The sequence below is a fragment of the Ranitomeya variabilis genome, chromosome 3 (assembly GCF_051348905.1).
Source record: "Ranitomeya variabilis isolate aRanVar5 chromosome 3, aRanVar5.hap1, whole genome shotgun sequence".
In the NCBI taxonomy this organism is placed as follows: Eukaryota; Metazoa; Chordata; class Amphibia; order Anura; family Dendrobatidae; genus Ranitomeya; species Ranitomeya variabilis.
In genome coordinates this window covers 400109372-400125775 of record NC_135234.1, presented here as the reverse complement: position 1 = coordinate 400125775, position 16404 = coordinate 400109372, and positions in this window count along the sequence as shown.

The following is a 16404-nucleotide window of genomic DNA, read 5'->3' as shown; positions in this document are numbered from 1 at the left end:
TCTGACCCATCAGATTTCTGCAATTGCATCAGGCCCTCTAACTACCCAGTACCCAGGGAAAAGTGCCTTACCCTATACACAACCTGTCTCACCCTGCCTGACAGCGGAGGTTGGCACCCTGTATCCTGCGCACTGGCGCCCCCACTCGTCGGCGGCTCTCCCTCTCTGCCCTGAATGTCTCTATCGGTGGCAGGGGAGTGAAAAAGATGCAAAATAAGGGTGAAAAGAAAGATAATGAAGGATTAAGATCTGTTTATACAATCTATATTTAATCTGAGTATGTGGACTCTGGCGCCGCTCTGAGTCTTATGGACTGGTCCTTTGCCAGGCGCTGTGGGTTTGATTTAGAGCCTCTGGAAGTCCCTATACCTCTGAAGGGTATTGATTCTACACCTTTGGCTTGTAATAAACCACAGTTCTGGACGCAAGTGACTATGCGTATGACTCCAGACCATCAGGAGGTGATTCGCTTCCTTGTGTTGTACAATTTACATGATATTTTGGTGCTTGGATTACCATGGTTACAGTCTCATAACCCAGTCCTTGACTGGAAGGCTATGTCTGTGTTAAGCTGGGGATGTCGGGGGGCTCATGGGGACACTCCTATGGTGTCCATTTCGTCATCTATTCCATCTGAGATTCCGGCATTTTTGTCTGATTATCGTGATATTTTTGATGAGCCTAAGATTGGTTCACTCCCTCATCACAGGGATTGTGATTGCGCCATAGATCTGATTCCTGGCAGTAAATTTCCAAAGGGTCGTTTGTTTAACCTATCTGTACCTGAACATGCTGCTATGCGCGAGTATATTAAGGAGTCCCTGGAAAAGGGACATATTCGTCCTTCTTCATCACCTTTAGGAGCCGGTTTTTTCTTTGTCTCTAAAAAGGATGGCTCTCTGAGGCCTTGTATTGATTATCGACTCCTGAATAAAATTACAGTCAAATATCAGTATCCGTTGCCTTTGCTGACTGATTTGTTTGCTCGCATAAGGGGGGCTAAGTGGTTCTCTAAGATTGATCTTCGTGGGGCGTATAATTTGGTGCGAATTAAGCAGGGGGATGAGTGGAAAACCGCATTTAATACGCCTGAGGGCCATTTTGAGTATTTGGTAATGCCTTTCGGCCTTTCTAATGCACCTTCGGTCTTTCAGTCCTTAATGCATGATATTTTCCGTGAATATTTGGATAAATTTATGATTGTTTACTTGGATGATATTTTGATTTTTTCTGATGACTGGGAGTCTTATGTTCAGCAGGTCAGGAGGGTTTTTCAGGTTTTGCGGGAGAATTCTTTGTGTGTAAAGGGTTCAAAGTGTGTTTTTGGGGTTCAAAAAATTTCCTTTTTGGGGTACATTTTTTCCCCTTCTTCTATTGAGATGGACCCTGTCAAGGTTCGGGCTATTTACGACTGGACGCAGCCTACTTCTCTGAAGAGTCTCCAGAAATTCTTGGGCTTTGCTAATTTTTATTGTCGATTTATAGCTGGTTTTTCTGGCGTTGCTAAACCTCTGACGGATTTGACTAAAAAGGGTGCTGATGTTGCCAATTGGTCCCCTGCTGCCGTGGAGGCCTTTCGGGAGCTTAAGCGCCGCTTTTTGTCTGCCCCTGTGTTGCGCCAGCCTGATGTTTCTCTTCCCTTTCAGGTTGAGGTCGATGCTTCCGAGATCGGAGCGGGGGCGGTTTTCTCGCAGAAAAGTTCCGACTGCTCGGTGATGAGACCTTGTGCGTTCTTTTCGCGAAAATTTTCGGCCGCCGAGCGAAACTATGATGTTGGTAATCGGGAGCTTTTGGCCATGAAGTGGGCATTTGAGGAGTGGCGTCATTGGCTTGAGGGTGCCAGACATCAGGTGGTAGTTTTGACTGATCACAAGAATTTAATTTATTTGGAGTCTGCCAGGCGCCTGAATCCTAGACAGGCACGTTGGTCGTTGTTCTTTTCCCGGTTTAATTTTGTGGTCTCGTACTTACCGGGTTCTAGGAATGTGAAGGCAGATGTTCTTTCTAGGAGTTTTGAGCCTGACTCTCCTGGGAATTCTGAACCTGCTGGTGTCCTTAAGGATGGAGTGGTTTTGTCTGCTGTCTCTCCAGATTTGCGACGTGCTTTGCAAGAATTTCAGGCGGATAGACCTGATCGTTGTCCGTCTGGTAGACTGTTTGTTCCTGACGAGTGGACCACTAGAGTCATTTCGGAAATTCATTCTTCTACTCTGGCAGGTCATCCGGGAATTTTTGGCACCAGAGATTTGGTGGCTAGATCCTTCTGGTGGCCTTCCTTGTCTCGAGATGTGCGTGTTTTTGTGCAGTCTTGTGATGTGTGTGCTCGGGCCAAGCCTTGTTGTTCTAGGGCTAGTGGGTTGTTGTTGCCCTTGCCTATTCCGAAGAGGCCTTGGACGCACATCTCTATGGACTTTATCTCGGACCTCCCTGTTTCTCAGAAGATGTCTGTCATCTGGGTGGTGTGTGACCGTTTTTCTAAAATGGTTCATTTGGTGCCATTGCCTAAGTTGCCTTCCTCATCTGAGTTGGTCCCTCTGTTTTTTCAAAATGTGGTTCGCTTGCATGGTATTCCGGAAAACATCGTTTCTGACAGGGGTACCCAGTTCGTGTCTAGATTTTGGCGGGCAGTCTGTGCCAGGTTGGGCATTGATTTGTCTTTTTCGTCTGCATTCCATCCTCAGACCAATGGCCAGACGGAGCGAACTAATCAAACTTTGGAGACTTATTTGAGGTGTTTTGTGTCTGCGGATCAGGATGATTGGGTTGCCTTTCTGCCGTTGGCGGAGTTTGCTCTTAATAATCGGGCTAGTTCTGCCACTTTGGTTTCTCCTTTCTTTTGCAATTCAGGGTTTCATCCGCGTTTTTCATCTGGTCAGGTTGAATCTTCGGATTGTCCTGGAGTGGATGCGGTAGTGGATCGGTTGCATCAGATTTGGGGACAAGTGGTGGATAATTTGGAATTGTCCCAGGAGAGGACTCAGCAGTTTGCTAACCGCCGTCGTCGTGTTGGCCCCCACCTTCGTGTTGGGGACTTGGTGTGGTTGTCTTCCCGTTTTGTCCCTATGAGGGTTTCTTCTCCTAAATTTAAGCCTCGGTTCATCGGTCCTTATAGGATTTTGGAGATTCTTAACCCTGTTTCCTTTCGTTTGGACCTCCCGGCATCTTTCGCTATCCATAATGTGTTCCATCGGTCGTTGTTGCGGAGATATGAGGTACCGGTGGTTCCTTCTACTGAACCTCCTGCTCCTGTGCTGGTGGAGGGTGAATTGGAGTACGTGGTAGAAAAGATCTTGGACTCCCGTATTTCCAGACAGAGACTTAAATATCTGGTTAAATGGAAGGGCTATGGTCAGGAAGATAATTCTTGGGTAACTGCCTCTGATGTTCATGCCTCGGATTTGGTTCGTGCCTTTCATAGGGCTCATCCAGATCGCCCTGGCGGTTCTTGTGAGGGTTCGGTGCCCCCTCCTTAAGGGGAGGGTACTGTTGTGTATCCGCTTTTTGGGCTCCCCTGGTGGTTGCTGGTGGTACTGGTGACTTGTTTGCACTTTGCTGCTTCTGTTCACCTGCTTCCATCAGCGTTTGGGAGTTTCCTATTTAGCCTTGCTCTCCAGTCATTTCCTTGCCGGTCATCATTGTAACCAGAGCCTTCGGTTGCATGTTCCTGCTACTAGTCTGCTGATCAGCTAAGTGGACTTTGTCCTTTTGTTTTGTATCTTTTGTCCAGTTTGCAGTTTTTGCATTTCTCTGTAGCTGGAAGCTCTTGCGGGCTGAAATTGCCACTCCTGTGTCATGAGTTGACACAGGAGTCTTAAAGTAATTTCAGGATGGTTTTTGAAAGGGTTTTCAGTTGACCGTGAAGTCCTCTTTTGTATCCTTCTGCTATCTAGTAAGTGGACCTCTCTTTGCTATTTCTACTTTCATACTGTGTATGTCTTTTCCTCTTAATTCACCGTTATTACATGTGGGGGGCTGCTATCATCTTTTGGGGGATTTCCCTAGAGGTAAGTCAGGTCTGTTTCTTCCTCTACCAGACGTAGTTAGTCCTCCGGCTGGCGCGTGGCATATAGGAAGCCGTAGGTATGCTCCCTGGCTACTATTAGTTGTGTGGTAGATTTAGCTCACGGTCAACTCGAGTTTCCATCACCCGAGAGCTCGTTCGTTATTTATATGTTTCTTACGTTCCCTTGCCATTGGGAACCATGACACAAGGGATACATAGTGATGTTATTTTAATGTCAATTTCCTCTTCCCCCTCTTCTGAAGTTCCTGAGTTTTTGTCGGATTTCCAGGATGTATTTGATGAGCCCAAGCCCAGTTCCCTTCCTCCTCATAGGGACTGCGATTGTGCTATTAACTTGATTCCTGGCTGTAAGTTCCCTAAGGGACGACTTTTCAATCTGTCTGTGCCAGAGCATGCCGCCATGCGGAGTTATGTTAAGGAGTCTTTGGAGAAGGGGCATATTCGCCCGTCTTCGTCACCATTGGGAGCGGGATTCTTTTTTGTTGCCAAGAAGGATGGCTCCTTGAGACCCTGTATTGATTATCGTCTTCTCAATAAGATCACGGTCAAATTCCAATACCCTTTGCCTTTGCTTTCTGATTTGTTTGCTCGGATTAAGGGGGCTAGTTGGTTTACTAAGATTGACCTTCGAGGGGCGTATAATCTTGTTCGTATTAAACAGGGTGACGAATGGAAAACAGCATTTAATACGCCCGAAGGCCATTTTGAATACCTTGTGATGCCATTCGGGCTCTCTAATGCTCCATCTGTGTTTCAGTCCTTTATGCATGATATCTTCCGGAATTATCTTGATAAATTCATGATTGTATATTTGGATGATATTTTGATTTTTTCTGATGATTGGGAGTCTCATGTGAAACAGGTCAGGATGGTATTTCAGATCCTTCGTGCGAATGCTTTGTTTGTGAAGGGGTCTAAGTGCCTTTTTGGAGTTCAGAAGGTTTCTTTTTTGGGTTTCATTTTTTCTCCCTCGGCTATAGAAATGGATCCTGTTAAGGTCCAGGCCATTCATGATTGGATTCAACCCACATCTGTGAAGAGCCTTCAGAAATTTTGGGGCTTTGCTAATTTTTATCGCCGTTTCATTGCTAACTTTTCTAGTGTGGTTAAGCCCCTGACCGATTTGACGAAGAAAGGCGCTGATGTGATGAATTGGTCCTCTGCGGCTGTTGAAGCCTTTCAGGAGCTTAAACGTCAATTTACTTCTGCCCCTGTGTTGCGTCAGCCGGATGTTTCTCTTCCTTTTCAGGTTGAGGTTGACGCTTCTGAGATTGGGGCAGGGGCCGTTTTGTCTCAGAGAAGATCTGATGGTTCTTTGATGAAACCGTGTGCCTTCTTCTCCAGAAAGTTTTTGCATGCGGAGCGTAATTATGATGTCGGCAATCGGGAGTTGTTGGCTATGAAGTGGGCATTCGAGGAGTGGCGACATTGGCTTGAGGGAGCCAAGCATCGCATTGTGGTCTTGACCGATCATAAGAATCTGATTTACCTCGAGTCTGCCAAGCGGTTGAATCCTAGACAAGCGATGGTCCCTGTTTTTCTCCCGTTTTGATTTTGTGGTCTCGTATCTTCCGGGATCTAAGAATGTGAAGGCTGATGCCCTCTCTAGGAGTTTTTTGCCTGATTCTCCAGGAGTCCTTGAGCCGGTTGGTATTCTCAAGGAGGGAGTGATTCTTTCTGCCATCTCTCCTGATTTACGGCGGGTGCTTTGGGAGTTTCAGGCTGATAAACCTGACCGCTGTCCAGTGGGGAAACTGTTTGTTCCTGATAGATGGACTAGTAAGGTAATTTCTGAGGTTCATTGTTCGGTGTTGGCCGGTCATCCTGGGATTTTTGGTACCAGAGATTTGGTTGCTAGGTCCTTTTGGTGGCCTTCCTTGTCGCGGGATGTGCGTTCTTTTGTGCAGTCCTGTGGGACTTGTGCCCGGGCCAAGCCTTGCTGTTCCCGTGCTAGTGGGTTGCTTTTGCCTTTGCCGGTCCCTGAGAGGCCCTGGACACATATTTCCATGGATTTTATTTCGGATCTTCCTGTTTCCCAGAAGATGTCTGTTATCTGGGTGGTTTGTGACCAGTTTTCTAAGATGGTCCATTTGGTACCTTTGCCTAAGTTGCCTTCCTCCTCTGATTTGGTTCCATTGTTCTTTCAGAATGTGGTTCATTTGCATGGCATTCCGGAGAATATTGTATCTGACAGAGGTTCCCAGTTTGTTTCTAGGTTTTGGCGGTCCTTTTGTGCTAGAATGGGCATTGATTTGTCTTTTTCTTCAGCATTTCATCCTCAGACAAATGGCCAAACTGAGCTAACCAATCAGACCTTGGAAACCTATTTGAGATGCTTTGTGTCTGCTGATCAGGATGATTGGGTGACCTTCTTGCCGTTGGCCGAGTTTGCCCTTAATAATCGGACTAGTTCGGCTACTTTGGTTTCGCCTTTTTTTTGTAAATTTTGGTTTTCATCCTCGTTTTTCTTCAGGGCAGGTTGAGCCTTCTGACTGTCCTGGTGTGGATTCTATGGTGGACAGGTTACAGCAGATTTGTACTCATGTGGTGGACAATTTGACGTTGTCTCAGGAAAAGGCTCAACGTTTTGCTAACCGTCGTCAAGATAGCTTTCTGTTTCCATCTTTAGGGGTAGTTAGTTCTCAGGCTGTGACGAGGTGTCTAGGGAGTGACAGGAACATCCCACAGCTACTTCTAGTGTTGGTGTTAGGATCAGGAACTGCGGTCAGTACAGATACCACCTCCTCAGAGCTCGTCCCATGTTGCTCCTTAACCACCAGGTCATAACAGGTCACATGACCGTGATGACGCCGCGGTCACATGACAGTGACGTCACAAAGGTCCTTCTCGGCACACCATCTTTGGAACTGGACCGCCGAGTGCAGCGCCGAGGAGATCCGGACATCAGAGGGTGAGTATAGCCAATTTTTATTATTTTTAACATTACTATTGATGCTGCATATTGCTGCATATGCAGCATCAATAGTATAGGAGTAATCTCGCAGCGGAAACCACGGAACAAACCGCGATAAATCTGCAAGGATAACCGCAGCGGTTTTGCCCTGCAGATTTATCAATTCCGCTGCGGGATAAACCCGCAGAGCACACCGCAAAGTGTGAACATGGCCTTAAGATCGGCAACATCCTTCTGAGGTGCGTAGCCGGTGGCCGGAACACCGAGGGAGTAATAAGCTCTACGCATTACTTTGAAACACGGCAGGACAGTCAATTCCAAGTTGGCTGCCCAACCTTTACACCTATGAAGACAACGGAGGCAAATTGTGGGAGAGGGGCGTCACTAGGGTCCCCCTAAAATAGCTCCAGGCCTACCCCGTCATACGGGTCATCCTAGCCATACCATCTGGGGGACGGAGAGAGAACATCAGATACATCCAAGAGAGTTGTGAGGACTATCCCGTGGTGCTCAGCAGGGAAGTACTACAACACACAGGCGCTAGTAGGAAGGCTACTGATTTCCACCTGCAAAGGGAACTCTGGATGTGCCTGCGGACCAGCCGGACTCAGTCAGCCCTGTGAACAGTGCTCTGGACTGCGGACGCTGAAGTCTTCAGTAAAAGGTAAAGAGACTGCAACCTTGTGTCCTCGTTATTTACTGCGACCTACCATCACCACCTACTCTACCGGGAAGCCCTGGGGACATACTTCACCTGTGGGAAGGTACACCATCTAGCTGCTATAACATCACCTCAGCGGACCCCTCAGCAGCGTCGGTCATCCTGACCGAATACCACAGGTGGCGTCACGAACACCGTACAAACTTCACCTTTAATTGGACGCCCCTCAGAAGGGCCACGGACCGGGTCAGGGACCCGGTACCAAGTACCCCATTGCCCTTACACGTGGGGACGCTCCATAATGATGTTAATAAATCCATTCTCCATACACTGCTGCGTCCAGTCTATAAAGTCAGAGGATACATATAACAGACAGACCAGCATGAAGCACACCTTGCAGCCGTGAACTCTCCACCCCGTCACTGGGGATTTCTCCATTTTCATTGATGGGAAAAGTGTAGAGAACAGTTTCACAATCTTTCCTAAAGGTAAAATATCATTGATGGCAATGTGCGGGCCACCATTGTATTACAACATTCAATATATTCTATATTATTATGTAGCTTGTCCAATTTGTTCTGCTTTACCATGGCAGGGGCCACGTCTGGCATTGAGATGCAGTGAACGATCATTTAAGGGGTTTTAATGGCAAAGAAAATTCATTTTTAAGATGACAAAGTTCCCTGACTCCATCCATTCCCTCAATTGTCTTTATTTCTTGCTGCATCAATGATGTCCCAACCCAGAGACCTCCCACTATGGATTATCTAATCTTGGAGAGACCCTTTATGTATTTGCATTGTCCAGGAAATAACTGTTTTCCTTCTGATTATGAAATTATTGGTTTCCTTGGTTGTATGGTGCTGCATGGTGGGCTTACTGCTCTCCCTCCATTAATATGGTAGTTCTATAGTTACAGGATTTTTCTAGAAAGAGCGCCACACTTGTTCATTGGCCGTGACTGGTATAGCAGCATCTACTTGAATAGGGCTGAGAGAATACGAGACATAACCCATGGACATGAGTGGTGCTGTTTTTGGAAAAATGTGGAGACTTTTATAAAATTTTAAAAGGGTTACCTGGGACTATTTTATTTTCTCATATTGGCCTAAGAACTCACAGGCAGGTAATGTTCTGCTAGGCGCTGGCTGAGATTGGTCACGGACCTCTCCTGCCGGTGATTCATCTGCTTCTGCTTCATTTGACCTCATGTCAGCAGAGCAGCTATTCCTCTTGTGCTCTGCTCTGTCGACAAGGAGTCACTGCCGACATCTTGCTGATTCCCCGCCTAACTGTGGGGAGCCGACTGTCAATCAGCATGACGTCCGCAGTCACGTCCTGTCAACAGAGCAGCACAGAAGAGGAATAGCTGCTTTGTTGACGTGATGTCACCGGAAGCTGCAGAATTACCGGAAGCTGCGCAGAATTGCCGGCAGGCATGGTCACCGACTGAACCGGCAGAGATCAGCGTTGGGAGAAGTTATTATAGAAGTGAAGGATAAAGTTGCCAGTGTCGTCGCAGCCATTAGACCATACAGCTTTCCATTCATTATGCAAGTTATTTGTTGCACAGTGTTTAAGGTAAGCACAAGCCTGATGGAAGGAAGCACAAAAATCATGAAAATTGTAGAAAAACTAACTGGCATGATGGTGAAACATTGAGCCAATCATCCATGCCTCCTCGTCATGTTGAATCTCAGCCAGGATCTTTTGGGCCCCATTCTTCTGAGCTATCAGCACCGCTCCTATACCACAGGTGAAGTTATAGACCAGATCCTGCTCAGAAATTTCTCCTACCTCGTGCAACCAGGGGAAAATGGCCGGGATCTTCCAACAGAGGGCGTCTGGGATCCACATGTAAAGAATGGGAACGTTATAAAGTTAATGACAGATGGCTCCCAACCTCAAGACCGAGATATTAAAGCTCAAGAGACAGGATTTAGTCAACAAAAAAGATATTCTCTGGGTTCTCTGTTTTCAGGAATTGCAATTTTGTTAAAAGCGTTCCCAGATGACCAAATAACTATATAGGTTCCCCCTGATTGGATTCCCAGTGATCAGCTTTCATAGTCTCGCTAGCTTTGGTTGCCATATTTATTTCTTTTGCACCAGATACATGTTAGTGATGAGATGTATCGTTGGCTACAGCTATCAATTGCTTCTAACTGGAATCCATTTATTTATTTATTTATTTATTTTTATGGTCTTCAGCTCAATCTTGAGCCATTACGACTGGATGGAAGAATAAATAAATAAAGTTTATGATAACAAGAAAAAATGAAGCCGCACAGCCGCTTATACGTGAACGAGGGACGTGAAGTCCACTCACGGTGTCTCTAAGAACATGTGCCTCTAGGAAACTGGAGGTGCTCGCAAAGAACAAAGTCAATGTAAATGCCAAAACTGAAGAAGAAAATGCGGCAGCACTCACCAGTACGGTGCAATGACGATCCTTTATTGTACAGACAGGATAAAAAATGACGTCTTCACGGCATCGGGGGTGTATACAAAGGAAGAGGTGAGCAGGGTCGTCCCCTGCTCACCTCTTCCTTTGTATACACCCCCGATGCCGTGAAGACGTAATTTTTTATCCTGTCTGTACAATAAAGGATCGTCATTGCACCGTACTGGTGAGTGCTGCCGCATTTTCTTCTTCAGTTTTGGCAAATAAATAAAGTTTACTCATACCCAATTCCTTCACAGCATCAATGGTGTACCTTACCTATAATGACTTTTCCCCTACATGACAAATACAAATATGAATGATTGGAGAACATTTGTGGGTGACCTTAATGTAAGATTCCCTAATTGTGTGGCTGAAATCCTGGAAGATACCCAACATTAATACTACATTATGCCTGGTGCAGGGAGGATTCTCTGTTAATTTTTCATAAACAGCATTGTAACTCCAAGCGGGGTAAATGTCCTAATTATACAACAGATGAAAAAAAAGAAGAGGAAATGCTAGGACTAATGTAAATACAAATAATGTAAGTCTTTATTGAAAGTATGATTAAAACAAGAAAAAGCTATTGGAAGCGTACTGTCCCCTTTGTACCAAGATTTATTTCAAAGAATCTCAGATATCCGTAGAATTAAATATACGACAGCCTCATTAAATGCTAACATACAGCTTTTTAAGACTATATGGGCTCCTTGGGACTACTTTTGGGCCCAATATAATGGTTGATTTGTTCAGAACACTCACAATCCATATACCAGACCCCTATGTGTTTCTGTCCTTTGTCTTTAGTTAGTTGTTTCATATCATCTAGATCAAAGATGATATGGTGGTAACTTGCTCCTCATAGCATCATTGCATCTTCTGTACTGTTCCTATTGAATATGATAATGGTCCTATAGGGGCTGCATGTAGCTGATATGTTTGTATGTCTGGAAGGACCTAATTGTTAAATGTTAAGCTCCTTATATTATTGTAAAGAGTTGATCTGCTTTACCACCTCAGCCACCTTTGTAAGTAGAGATCTGACCCTTCGTTAGGAGACAAGCTTGTACAGTATCATGTAAATGTTTGGGCACCCCTGGTCAAAAGTACTGTTACTGAGAATAGTTAATCAGGTTGAAGATAAAATTATCCCAGAAAGAGCTAAAGATGACATATTTCCTTTGTATTTTAGGCAAAAAAAAATATTGTAACTTTTTTACATTTTAAAAATTACAAAAAGGTAAATGGGCCGATGCAAAAGTTTGTTCACCCTTGGAAGTTTGTATGCTTAGATAACTTTGACCAAAGTTTCAGACCTTACTTATGGTTTGTTCACTACCATCATTAGGAGAGGCCAGGTGATGCAACTTTCTCAGCTTTATAAAGACCCAGCCTCCTCTAACATTGTGCCAAAAAAACCAGCAGCCATGGATTCTTCTAAGCTGCTGCCTAGCCCTCTGAAACTAATGGAGGCGCACAAAGCAGGAGAAGGCTATAAGCAAATAGCAGAGTGTTTCCAAGTTGCCCTTTCCTCACAGAACTAGAACAATGGATGAAAATCCCTCAAACGAGAATTGGAAGACTCTTGGCTGGCTACAAAATGAGTTTACAAGCTGTGATTCTTTCAAAAAAGGTGATACTAGGTACTAACCATGCCCAAACTTTTGCACAGGCCCATTTTCCTTTTTGGAAATTTTAAAATGTAAAAATTACAATATATTTTTTTGCCTACAATACAAAGGAAATGTGTCCTCTTTAACTTTGAGAGATTTTGATCAACTTGCTTAACTGTTCACAATAAGTCATATTTTCTTATGCCAGTGTAAATGGCTTTTCAAAGGATTTGTGAAATGTTTTCTGTGTGACTATTTTAGTCACTTATATAGCACCATTACCATATTTTTTGGTCTTGCATTCCTAATTTGCTTACCAGGGTGGAGATTGGCAGCGCTGGTGGAGCGAGGTCACAAAGGGTGTTCGGTGGTCCAACGATGATATGACTCCCATCCCAGATTGGTGAGGTGGTGGTACGGGGACTCCGCCGATATTTTGTGAAAGCCTGGAGCCCCCACATATCCATTGCTGCAAAGCTGTGGCCTCCGGAAAAATGGCCGCCGGAGGCGGTGCATGCGCAGATTGAGATCTCAGGAGAAGAGTTTTCGGCAGCCATTTTCCCGGAGGCCATAGCATCGCAGCAATAGAAGTGCGAGGTCTTTGGGCTGTCACAAAATGTCGGCAAAGCCACCACACCACCGAACCTGCCGCACCAGCCTGGGATGGGAGGGATATCATCGCCCTGCAACTTCAGACCACCGCAGAATCGCCCGACTCCTGCTGCTGCCACACTAATGGTAAGTACATTCTGACTATAAGGCGCACCCTTGTTTTCCCACCAAATTTTTTTTGGGGGAAAAAAATGCGTCTTGTAGTCCGAAAAATACGGTAATTCTACAGCTGTTCCTATTGGGGCTCACAATCTAATCTTGAGTTGCATGTGAGGCTGCAGAGTCTCCATGGTGCAGAAACTCCTGAATGTTCTGGTAACAGGATTTCATCTAGGAGCTTTTGTACTATGTTCATGTTCTCGCGCAGCACTGATACATACAACTTTGTAAATGCAGATAGTAAAGCTTTTATTCATAAGTTATTTGGAGTTGCTGGTGTATCTTTTATACTGTCATTACATTTCAGTCACTTTCCTGGAGAAGCCATGCAGCCCCCTGTGTTATTTGCACAAATTCAAGGGCAAATGTCAAACATCGATCAGTTTCAATCACTGATGATGGGAATAACACAGGAACCTCTACTTAGTCAGGTATGCTCCATAACTCAGCAGTGTTGTGTTTGCATGTGACCTTTACACTGTAGATTTTTTATCTATGTTTTCTGGCTGAAGAATGTGCATCATATTACAGTAACAGAATTGTTAATGGATTTTACCAAAACGCGTGAATTCCTGTTTCCGAAATTAAAGGGATATTCTCAAGTTGTCTCCTCAGCAGTTAAAGGGCGATGCAATTACCTTAGTTTTCTTGCTTCCTGGTTTCTAGTAGGGTGGGCTCTCCTCTGAATGACAGCTTTGAATACAAATGTATTATTAATAGAACTATAAAGCCCAGCACAAGTTCTTCATAACACTTTCAGACATCAATGGTGTGCTTAGTCTAAACTGTTAGGGTATGTGCACACGCTGCGGATTCACAGTGGATTGGCCGCTGCAGATTCGCAGCTGTTTTTCATGCGTTTACAGTACCATGTAAACCTATAGAAACCAAAATCCGCAGTGCACATGCTGCGGAAAAAAACTCGCAGAAACGCTGCGTTGTTTATTCCGAAGCTTGTCAATTTTGTGCCGATTCCGCAGCGGTTTATACCTGCTCCATAGTAGGAATGCGCAGGTGTAAAACAACCGCAGGTGAAAACCGCGGTAAATCCGCAGTGCAGTTTTACCAAAATCAGTCTGGAAAAATCCGCAATACTTTCCGCAACGTGTGCACGTAGCCTTATCCCTGAATTTACACAGATAACTAAACTTTGAACAAGCACACATCTCAATAGCCAGAGCAGAGAGTTGTGATTAGGAGATGTGCTCTGGAAGCTACCAGGCTGGTGAACTATAACTGCATATTTTCAGGAGAGGAGGGAGGTGAACAGATAGCTGCTGGCTGGGATATTAAGAGTTGACCACTTCCCTGGAATGTAAGTGCAGCGCCCCAGAGTCCTGGTCGCTGCAGTAACGTCGCTCTGCCACTAAGGGGAGTGATGTTACGTCTGATTGCACTAAAGGAGTTCACCTGACCAGGTAACACACACACTACACTTCACACTCCGGCCACCAGGGGGAGTGGTTCTATCTAGTAGGCCACTCCTCACACTGGTAAAACTGGGGGTTGGACAGGAAGACAGCGAGAAGTAACAGGGAAGAGCTAGAGAGAGGACCTGTCAGGGATGGATTCCTGACAGATTCCTAAGAAAGGACAAAAAGTGAGAAAACGGGAATACAGCAAAGAGGCAATAGGACCAGAAGGAGTCGTGCTGTAAGATTGAGGCAACATCCTTCTGAGGCGCAAACAGTTGGTGGCTGGAACGCCGAGCAAGTAAGAGACTCTAAGCATTACTGCAAACCACGGCAGGATAGCCAATTATAGGTTGGCTGTCTCACCCAAATCACCTAAGCAGACAAAGGAGGCAGCTGTGGGAGAGGGGCGACTCTAGGGTCCCGGAAGAACTCCAGGCCTACCCCGTCATACGGGTGCATCCTAACCATGTCATCTGGGGGACGGAGAGAACGAACATCAGAGACAGACAGAATCAGTTGTGAGGACTATCCCGGGGTGCTCAGCAGGGAAGGACTAAAACACACAGGCGCTAGAAGGTAGACGCTGATTCCCACCTGTTAAGGGGACTCCTGATGTGCCTTCGGACCGGCCGGTCTCAGACAGCCCTGTTAACAGTGCTCTGGATTGAGTACCTCGAGACCTTCAGTAAAGAGGTAAAGAGACTGCAACTCTGTGTCCTCGTTATTCATCGCACCCCACACCCCAACATCATCACGTTCTATCTTCACTGGACACCCCTCAGCAGGGTCACGGACTGGGTCTAGCCACCGTGACCACCCCAGAACTGAGACACAGATGCCCGGTACTGGGTGCCCCTCGGCCCTGCGGCAGTGGGGGCGCTCCAACTTGGCGTCACGAACAGGATCTACTTAAGCCTGAAGAATCAGGTCATGTGTGCCTTGGAACTGTGATTTATTGTGCTTGGACTGTGACTTATTGCAAAGACTGTGAATTGCTAATTGCCTCCAAGAGTTCCCGCCACAATTCGCCATTGCCGCGCACGGAGGGAGGAGCCTTAGCTTCGTGGGAACCGGTCAAGAGAAGCGCGGAACGAGGAAGCGCGGTAAAGTGCCAACTCCGGAAGAGGAACTCCGACCTCCAGCAGGTTGAAGGGACAGCCATGTCCGAGTCTGGAGGAGCGGAGGCGGCGGTCGCAGCCGTGGACACAGGGGCAGCTCCGGTCCCCGCAGCGGACGTAGCCGCGGCCCTAATACCACCACCGGTTGCCGCAGAACCCGCTGCCCCCATTAGCCAGTCGGACACTGCCACTACCACAAAGGCCATAATGCCCTTCTCTATGCCGTACCTGCCCGGAGCGGCCTGGCTCCCACGATACTCCGGGGAGTCGCATACGTTCACTGACTTAGAAGAAGGGATCTGCAGCCTGCTTGAGTTCTATCCCCTGACAGAGCCTCAGAAGGTTCATATGATAATCGGCCAACTCTTCGGGGCGGCTCTGAGAGAAGTGAAGTCCTGGCCTGCCGCGGATAAGGGAACGGCACAGCAGGTTTTTGCAAAGCTTAAAGCCAACTTCGATACTCGTACTGCTACAGAAATTAAATTGACTTTCTATGGATGCAAACAGAGACCGCAGGATAGCTTACGGGACTATGCCCTTAATCTCCAGGAGGCGCTGCGGGCCATTAAGCAGAGTGACCCCGGCAGCATGCAAGATGAGGATAAACTCCTGAAAGAGCGGTTCATTGAGGGGCTCCTGTGCAGCCACCAAAGGGGCCAATTACACTTCTTGGCCATGCAGAATCCAGACTTGACTTTTGCGCAATTCAAGGATAAAGCTATCCAGGCGCTGCAGGAGCGACAGCCCAGCCGTGCAATACCACCCAGGCATCCCGCTCTCACATACCACCAGGAGGTGGCACCGGATGCCCCAGTCGCCGCCGAGGCCGACGCCCAGAGCCTAGAGGACGACTCCCCTGCAGGACTCCACCTCCAGATGCAGGAGCTGACCAAGAGCGTTGATGCCCTAGCCCGGACGGTGCAGTCCCTACAGGAGGCCCCCAAGGAGAAGATCCAGCTGGCCTCCAGACCAGAAGATGTTCCCTGGATGCGACAGAGGAGGACTCCGCCGACCAGAGGCCGGGACGACGATCGCTTCCATCGGGACGGACGACCCATCTGCCGCCACTGTCACCAGGTGGGCCACCTGGCAAGGTACTGTCCTTTAAACGAGCAACCCCTGGGGCAAAGGGCCAATCCCCAGGAGTAGGACGATCAGGCCCGCAGCATTGGAGAGCCAAATACGTTGGAGGGCGGCCAGTTCTTCCTGTTGTGATCGACGGTTTCCCCATGAACGCTCTGCTGGACACCGGTTCTCAGGTGACGACTATGCCTTACGTGCTTTATAAACGGTATTGGGAGGACACCGATATTACTCGTGGCCCCGATGACGATTTCACCATGATAGCCAGTAATGGTCAGCCGTTGCCACAAGTGGGGTATAAAGAGGTCACCATCAAGGTGGGGCAGGTGGAATTGAAGGCCCAAGGGATTGTAATCGTT